This window comes from Odocoileus virginianus, chromosome 33, assembly GCF_023699985.2.
Source record: "Odocoileus virginianus isolate 20LAN1187 ecotype Illinois chromosome 33, Ovbor_1.2, whole genome shotgun sequence".
Taxonomy (NCBI): domain Eukaryota; kingdom Metazoa; phylum Chordata; class Mammalia; order Artiodactyla; family Cervidae; genus Odocoileus; species Odocoileus virginianus.
In genome coordinates this window covers 21,925,048-21,934,478 of record NC_069706.1, presented here as the reverse complement: position 1 = coordinate 21,934,478, position 9,431 = coordinate 21,925,048, and positions in this window count along the sequence as shown.

Sequence of the window (9,431 nt, the reverse complement as noted above, 5' to 3'; positions counted from 1 at the left end):
AGAGAAAGCCCACATGCAGCGATGAAAACTCAGAGCAGCCAAAAATAAAACAGAAAAAAGAAACCAATCATACCATGGGTGTGGGATGGCTATCACTAAACTGTGTGGTCATTCTGTCACATTAAGGGCTAGTGAGTGATTCGGCACTGATTGGTCACACCCCATATCTGCTAGATGACCTGGAATGTGACCCAATGGCTGTGTGGCTCAGATCTTTGGCCATGGCTTCCACCTGTGGTTGGGCTACTGTGACCCTGGGTTTTCCTGAGCCCAGGGGAGAATCCACCCAGAGTAACAAAAGCTGCCAAATTCCCTGTGGTAAACGCCAGATGGGCACGTCCTGTTTTCCACTGGTACAACAATCTGGCCTCCATCCTTATCCCCTCCATTGGCCTGGAGGACATCATAGCACACACAGAGGCCCTTACTAAGTTCACCCAGAAACTCTTCTATGACAGCCAGCAAAGGCTGTCCTTACTAGACACTGAAGTGTGTCCAGTGAGAAAATACATCCTACAAAATAGGATGGCCTTGCATGTTGCTACTACAAGGAGGCACCTGTGCCATGACCCAAACGAGATGTTGTGTGCTCACACCGGATGAGCCAGCTAATGCAGCATCTTTAGCAAACCTCATGAGGACACAAGTGCATGCCCTGAGTGATCCGACCCCTAGCCTAGGGATTTAATAAACCAATGGTTCAGATCATAGGCTTCGTGATGGGAAAAGCTGTTACTTCTGCTGAGAATCATTATTTTGATGTGTGTTTTCTCCTGTATGTGCCTCTACAGCTGCTGTGGCTTCTGCCTCTAGTGCAACCAGACAACCACCCAACCAGCTACCTCCCTGCTGGCAACACCCCTTGCTGACCACTCAGGTCCCACTGTGGAAGTCGGGGCTAGGTGGAGTGTCAGAGGAGGTCACCAAGAGAACATGAATGCCAGTTCACCCATGAGCTGGACCCCAGTAATCAGAGGCTCCTCACTCCCTTCCTTTGCCCTTGGAATGTATGTTCTGCCCACTGCCCCAAAGTGGGGGCCATTTCAAGGACACAGCCTTGAGAGAGCAGTGTGTTGTTGAGAACATCTGGACAGTATTCAAGGCTGAACCCTGTTAAAGCCTCTACATGAACTATTAAGATTCTAGGGCTGGGTGCAGGGATCTAGCCATCTTGTGGCCCCTAAGCCAAGCCTGATGTGTCAGTTCCCTTGCTTGTTACACCCACCACCTACCCATCTGGAGTGGCTGCCTCTTTTTGGTCTCTCTTTGTCCTCCATGGACAGGGACATGTTTACCAACCCATAAGCGGCTCAGAAAGCTCATCTCCAGAAATGGACATGTGGCCCAGGTCTAACCAATCAGGTATTGCATCACCCTGGTCACAAAGATTAGTTGAGGAATGGCACATGACCCAAATCAACCAACCTCATCAATGTCAGCCCCAGGAGTTTTACTGGAACTATTGGGAAAAAAATAAAAGAGCAGGTACTCTCTTCCAAAAGACCAACAGATACCATAGGATGGAGAGAACCTTCGTGAAAATAAAGCCAAGTCAGAAGAAAGCAGAGCTGCATAAAGGGAGAAATCAGATACCTGAGGGCATAATCTGGATGGAGCTATGCCTGAACTTAAATTTTCCCTGGACATTTCAGTTATAAGAAACAAATTCCCTTCACTCAACAAATATTTATTGAAGGCCTACTGCTCCAACCACTAAAACACATTAGTTAACATTTTTTTAACTTAATATGATATTAACTAGATTTCTTCACTTGAAACTGAAATAGCTTTGGTCAAAAAAAAGACTTCATGTTGCTGAATTCCTGCATTGCTATTTAGCATCCTTCATGCGGATGCCTCTTTTTCCTAAGTAGATCATGAATTCATTAATAGAGACCATATTTTATATCTCTCTATATCACCAACTACGGTATGTACGTAATTGTAAATAACTGACAAATCATTTGTTAAGTCAATAAATAAAGGCTACGTTTATTGGGCATCCAAATCAGATAGCCCAGGTCAGAAGAAATGTCCAAGGAGACTAGCCAGTGAGTTCTGATTAGACCGTGGATTTCAGGAGGCATCTGTGCTCCATGAGCACAAACATAGCATGATAATAAAATCAACACTGACCCACAAAAACGGAACATATCACAGTCAGAACATATGCATGTGCCTCCCTCTGCTCTCAGCCCAAATTCCTAGAAATGACCCAAGAAAAAATATTGTTGAATAATAAATACATAACATTGATGAAAATCAAGAAAAAGTACAGCAAAGGACCATAAATTCGACAGAAGAAAAAAGAGCTAAAAACATGTGTAGAAAGAAATTGGCCATGAAGATGGAGTGGTTTCAGGTATGGTCCAAATCCAAAACAGGAAGCAGTGAGTAGTGAATGGTGAATGGAGTAATCAAAGAACCCAGTTCAAAGCAATTGAGTGGTCAGTCCATTCACTGAGACTCTCACGCTCCTGGGGAGTAGGCAGCAACCACCTTTTCCTACAAAACAAAGCCGTGACTGAACACAAAGGAGGAAGACACGTGACACTGCCAAAAGTACCTCACGACTCTCAGGAGAAATGAGAGATACTCAAACCAGAACAAAAACTACCAGTTCACTCTACCTGGCAGCACACCAAGTCCCTTCTAACACTGAAGACAAGGTGATGCATTAAAGTCGTCAACAGGTGAATACTGAATGTCAATCTCAAACATGAGAGGTTGTGGGGGGCGGAGAACAAGAATTCCCAAATGTAATGCAAAATCTAACCTAATAGTCCTTTCACTATCCTCCTAGTTAATCTCTCAACAGCCTCTAATAAAAACAACCCCTTTCTCCTTCTTGCAACACCTATTTTCCTTGGCTGCCATGACACCACACTCAAGTGGTTCTCCTTCTACTTCTCTGGTGAGTTCTACTCAGTCTGCTATGCAAGATTCTTCTATTAGTTAGCTAGGGCTGCTGTACAAAAAAATACCACAAACTGAGGGACACAACAGAAATCTATCATTCATGGTTCCAGAGGCCAAAAGTCTGAAATCAAGGTGTCAGCTGAGTCAAGCTCCCTCTGAAGGCTCCAAGAAAGGATCTTCTCCAGGCCTCTCTCCTAGCTTCTGACTAGTCCTTTGACTGTGGTAGCAAAACTCCAGTCTTCACATGGACTCCCAGTGTGGGTGTCTATTTTCAAATGTCCCCTTTCTATAAGAACAAAAGTCATAATGGATTAGGGCCCCCCAGTCCAGTATGAAGTCATATTAACTAACTACATCTTCAATGACCCTATTTCCAAATAAGGTCACATTCTGAAATACTGCAGATCTCTACTTCAACATATGAATTTGACAAGGGACGTAATTCAGCCCATGACAATTCTCCTTCACTGTCTGCTAAATGATGGGGTGCTCTAGGGCATGAACCAAGGTTCACTTTTCTTCAATATCTATGTGTGTGCATGTATATGTGTGCTCGGTCATATCCAACTCCCCCTATACTCTTTCCTTACATGTTCTCTTCAAGTCTGATGGCTTTTAATACATGAGGATGACCTCCAGAAACCTCATATCTTCACCAAGGCTTCCCCCTTGAGGTACACCCACCTGTCTACTTGACACATATCTAATAAAGATCCCAAAATATCACATCCAAATAAGAATTAATGATTTTCCCGTCACCGTGCATGCATGCTAAGTCACTTCAGTTGTGTCTGACTCTTTGTGACTCCATGGACTATAGCCCAGGGGACCAGGCTCCTCTGTCCATGGGATTCTCCAGGCAAGAAAACTGGAGTGAGTTTCTATGCCCTCCTCCAGGAGATCTTTCTGACCCAGGGATTGAACCCGAGTCTCTTAGGTCTCCTACATTGGCAGGCAGGTTCTTTATCACTAGTGACACCTAGGAAGCCCCCTTCCCATCACCACTTCACTCCAAAAAACAAGCCCCTACAAGTTCTTCCCATATCAAAAACTGTAGTTCCATCAACCCAAATACCCTCAAACAAAAAACCTAGGAGCCATCCTCAATACCTCTCTTTCTCTTATGCTCCATAACCAAGCTATTCCAAGCCTGACAGTTCTACATTAAAAAACATATGGAACACATCCATTTCTCTCCGCCTTTGTTGTCACTCCCAAATCCGAGTCACCATCACCTTTTGCCAGAACTAAATCCAGAGGCCCATCTGGCCACTCTTCCTTCATTCATGCCTCACTCCAGTTCTCTCTCAACATCAGCCAGGGTAAAGTGTACATCAGATCTTGTCACTTGCTAGTTTAAAATCCTTAAATGTCCATTTTTTGAATCAGTTACCAGCACCTGCAAGATTCCTGCAACATAGTCTGGCCCCTGCCTGACACTGCATCTCACTCCAGTCCCATTCCTTCCCTTGCTCAGTATGCACCAGCCACACTGGTCTCCTTTCAGCTTTTTTGTTTTAATATATTATTTTTTTAATCTGGCCGTGCTGCTTGGTATGTGAGATCTCAGTTCCCCAACCAGAGATTGAACTCATGCTCCCTGCACTGGCACAGCAGTCTTAACGACTAGACCGCCAGAAATCCCTCCCTTCAATTGTGCAAACACTCCGCACTTTCCTATCTCCAAGTCTTTACATTCTCTTGCCATTTCTCCATCAAGAAATGCTCTTCCACGACCTACACATCTATGGTTTCATCTCCTCCTTCAGACTCCAGCTCACAAACATCAAACCTTCGAGAAACCTTTCACTGATCAGCATTTCTAAAGTAACCTCTGCCTGGTTAGTCTATTCCATCATCTTATTTATTTTCTTCGTAGCATTTATAACAATCTGATGTTACTGTTTACTTATGTTTCCCTGTATTTTATTTTTCTCCTTCTCCAATCTCTATCTAGAATGTAAGGTTCTTAAGGGCAAGATTCATGTATGTCTTTCACCACTGTCTTTGGTACTCAATACTTTACCTGGAATGTAATTAGCTTCAATATCAGACCAGTCAATCCTAAGGGAAATCAACCCTGAGTGTTCATTGGAAGGACTGATGCTGAGGCTGAAGTGCCAATACTTTGGCCACCTGATGCAAAGAATCGACTCACTGGAAAAGACCCTGATGCTGGGAATGATTGAGGACAGAAGGGGGCAACAGAGAATGAGATGGCTGGATTGGCATCACTGACTCAGTGGACATGAGTTTGAGCAAACTCCGGGAAGATAGTGAAGGACAAGGAAACCTGGCATGCTGCAGTCCATGGGGTCACAAAGAGTCAGACACAACTGAGCAATTGAAGAATATGTGTTTAAAGTATGGGTGCATGAATAGAAAAATTAACAGATCCTAGAAATCATCTTACTCAATTCCCTGTATGCTGAGTACTCTCTCGGCATACTGTTTCCATAGTGGATCTGGCTCAGTAGTCTACATGGGAGAAGATTTTCTCCCAAAGACACAGAGATGCCCTCACCTTCCTACAGAACAGGCACACTTTTCACTGTCTTCATCATAAAATTCAAATGCTCTCCACACCTATGTGCACAACTTCATCTTCCATCACTTCCTTCCCCTGTGCTAAGGTCATGGCACACTCAACTTCACACCATTATACGAAAATACCACTCATGCTCATGACGTTGCCTCTCTTTGGAATGCTAAACATCGTCAGCTTCCCTCTATGAAGTTTTTCCTGGTAGCCAGAGGCTATACTCTGTACTGTCACAGGCCCTCATGCATCCCTCCACCACATTTATTCTTGTTGTTTAGTCGCTAAGTCATGTTCAACCCTGCAGCCCCACAGACTGTAGCCTGCCAGGCTCCTCTGTCAATGGGATTTCCCAGGCAAAAATATATGACAATTCTATGACTAATTTTCCCCATTTTGCTGTTAATACTTTGAATAAAAAGGTTGTCTTATGTCTCTGCTTATCCCACCATGCCTAGCATGGCACCTCATAAAGATGCAGAGAAAAACCATTGACTATTACATATACATATCAAGAAACAATTGAGAATTTTTCATTATTGTATTACTCAATGTGGTGAAAAGAACTGGAACATTTAAATGGTTATTATTCTGTCAACTATCTGACCATCATTAGTGAACCAGTGGGAGAGGAACTTTTTAATCTGTGAAATGTAAGTTTATTTCAATTAGTTATAATTTGGTTAAGAAATCATATTTGAAAATATTTATACAACGTCTGAAATAGACACACCAATACAAACATACTCAACTTTTTCACTTTTCACTTTCAGCTTGGATTTTTTTTAACATGGCAACCCACTTCAGTACTCCTGCCTAGAGAATCCCATGGATGGAGGAGCCTGGTAGGCTACAGTCCATAGGGTCACTAAGAGTAGGACACAGCTGAGCGACTTCACTTTCACCTTTCACTTTCATGCATTGAAGAAGGAAATGGCAACCCACTCCAGTATTCTTGCCTGGAGAATCCCAGGGACAGAGGAGCCTGGTGGGCTGCCATCTATGGGGTCACACAAAGTTGGACACTACTGAAGCACCTTAGCAGCAGCAAGCACTGATAAAACTTCTTGGAAATATAACGTATATATATATATATATATATACACATATACATATATATATATATATATTTAATACTCACTTTTATGGTAACCCTACATTAAAATTTCATTGGCCAAAAGCAAGTTATAGCTGCTTTTAGTTGCTGGCTAAAGGCTGGCAGATCAGCACCATGGACAGAGGAAAATGGTGCAAAAGGTCACTCTAGGGCTACTTGTAAAGTAACAGCTGTGATAGCAGATGTACTACCAAGGAGAGACTTGTGTGAATGTTCCTCTGGGGATCATGGGAAGAGCATGACATTAGTGTTTGGGTCTTAAGAGAACAACCACTCTACCAAGATGGTTCTGAGTAGCATGATCTGCTTCATTTATTGACCCATATTGATTGACCCACTTTTCCAACAATTTGCTCTTCTGTTCCCAAGGCGTCAACATTTTCAATGCTGAAGTAAATACCTGACTAGAAAATATGAAGAACATTTATTCCGTCCTACCTGTCCAGCATCAATGACCCTTTTTCCTTTGCAAGCCACCTTTCAAACAAATAAGACATCTTTAAAAGATGACACTATGGAATTGTTGATACTGTTGGGAAGTGTTTATGACGATACTGAAGTTATGTTTAAGATGGAAGTCCCAGTCTTTTAGTAGTACATCTTGACAGTTACAGATGAAATAATATGATATCTGGGACTTGATTCAACATAATCCAGGATTAAGGGACTGGACTGAGGTATAGGGAAGACAAGACTGGCCATGAATTGCTGTTAAAGGCAGAGCGTGAGAACACAAGAGTTAATTCTCTCTACTGTTTTATATGGGCTTTCCTGGTGGCTCAGACAGTAAAGAATCTGCCTGTAATGCAGGAGACCTGGGTCTGATCTCTGGGTCGGGAAGTTCCCCTGGAGAAGGAAATGGCAATCTACTCCAGTATTCTTGCCTGGAGAATTCCATGGACAGAGGAGCCTGGTGAGCTACAGTCCATGGGATCACAAAGAGTCGGACATGACTGACTAACATACACACACACTTCTATATGTTTGAGGTTTTCCATTAAACACATACATACAGGTGTGTATGCATGTGTCACTGAAAGGCCACACACAAAAAATAAAAAGTGATTCCTGAAGAATGTATAACCCTGCTCCTAGAGTAACAAGCCTTAATACCCTCTGCTCCAAGAGTACCTTTAATAACTGTCCACTGCAGACTTCAAACTTTGAGCTATAACTCTCCACTGCTCCCTAATGAACCTGAGCTGCTTGTGACACTTGCTTCTCCTAAAAACACCAGATGGCTCAAAGAGCTTATAAAAGACCTTATTTCCTAGCTGACTCAGAATTGTGGGTGGCCACTTAAGTCTGAAGTAACCTTGGGCAGTTATATCACCTCACTGAGGAGTTAACGTCCTTAACTCTAAAACAGAGATAATCTTACCTGCCTTATAGGATTTCCATGAGGACTAAACTTTGCCTAGTCAGCTCTTACTCCTCCTTTGTTTCTCATCTTTAGCTTCACCTCTTTAAGAAACTTTCCCAGACCTCCTGACTAGGCCATTTCCCTCTCATACACACAGACTCTCAGCACTATGTTCCTCTCATTGGCAGTACCTGCCGCAGTTACAACTATCCATTGTGTAACGCCTGCCTCTCTCAACAGCAGCAGGCGATGCTGTTTTTTCTTACCACCTATCACCATGCCTGGGAAAAGAAAAAAAAACAAACAAACAAGGGGCTCAATAAAAATTATTTTAAAGAGACAAAGGAAATGAAGTAAAGGAAAGTAAGCTTTGTAGACAGCTGTGTAAAGACAACTTCTGGTATATACCTGATGCCCAGTAGAGTCTCACCTAATGTCTCTTGGCTGTTAGAATTTGCATGTCAAGCTTTAACTAAGACGTCCTCTGAGAAAGAAAAGCCACTAAGTTCTATTTTCTAAAAGGCTATCTACCCAAGTCCCCGCCCCCAAAACAGGGATTTATTTATTTATTTTTTGCTTTGCACGCTGAAGTATGCCAAATGCCTAAAACTGCCTGGCACCTAATCAGTAAAGGGATGGAGAGAGTGATGGATGGCTGGGCACTGTTCGGGGGTTTCACATAAGTTGGGTGACTGGACAACTCCCGGCACCACCAGGAGAAAGCTGGAGCCCGGTGGAGGGACTCTGAGCCAGAGACGACATCCCCTCCGAAAATTTTTGCACTCCTCACCCCCCGCCGACTTCCCGGGAGTCCGAGACAGTAACAATCTCCCAGGCGAAGAGCAGACTCCCCCGCTGCCCTTCCGGCAACTGATGGGAACATTTACAGATGCGGTATTCACAGCTGCTCCCGCGGGGATCGTCCAGTGCGGTACCATGTCCCTCCGCGAGGGCTGCAGTCCCGCCGTCCGATCGCCTCACGCAGGAGTCCCGCCAGCACGCGACGCGGTTCAGCGCGTCACGGAACCCTCCGCCAGGCAAACGAGTTCTCACGCCGCGCGACAGAAAGAACTTTGTACCGCCTCCTCAGTAGCGCTCCCACCTCACAGTCTCCCCGCCTCCCAGGTTCCCCGGCTGAGAGAGGACGCCCACTCCCCTTTCTCGTGCCGTTCGACCATCTCCAGCAAAGTGCCTGTGCCGTGTCCCTCCGCCCCGCGGACACCGCCCGTAAGCGCCGCCGCGCCCCTTCTCATTCCTAGAGTCTCAGCAGCGAGTCACTGCGCTGCGCGCTCTCGCGAGAGTCCACCGCGCAGCCCCTTCCCCCAGCCCCTCGCTGGCGAGGAAGCCTCCTTTGAACCCCGCGGCGCCCGGGCGCGAGCGGCGCATGCGTGGCCGCGGCTCCCAGCGCCCCCCGCGCAGTCCGGGAACAGAGCGGACGAGCCGCCAGCGAGGAACCCGTAACCGCTACCCTGCGAAGCGTCGTTTGGTCCCCG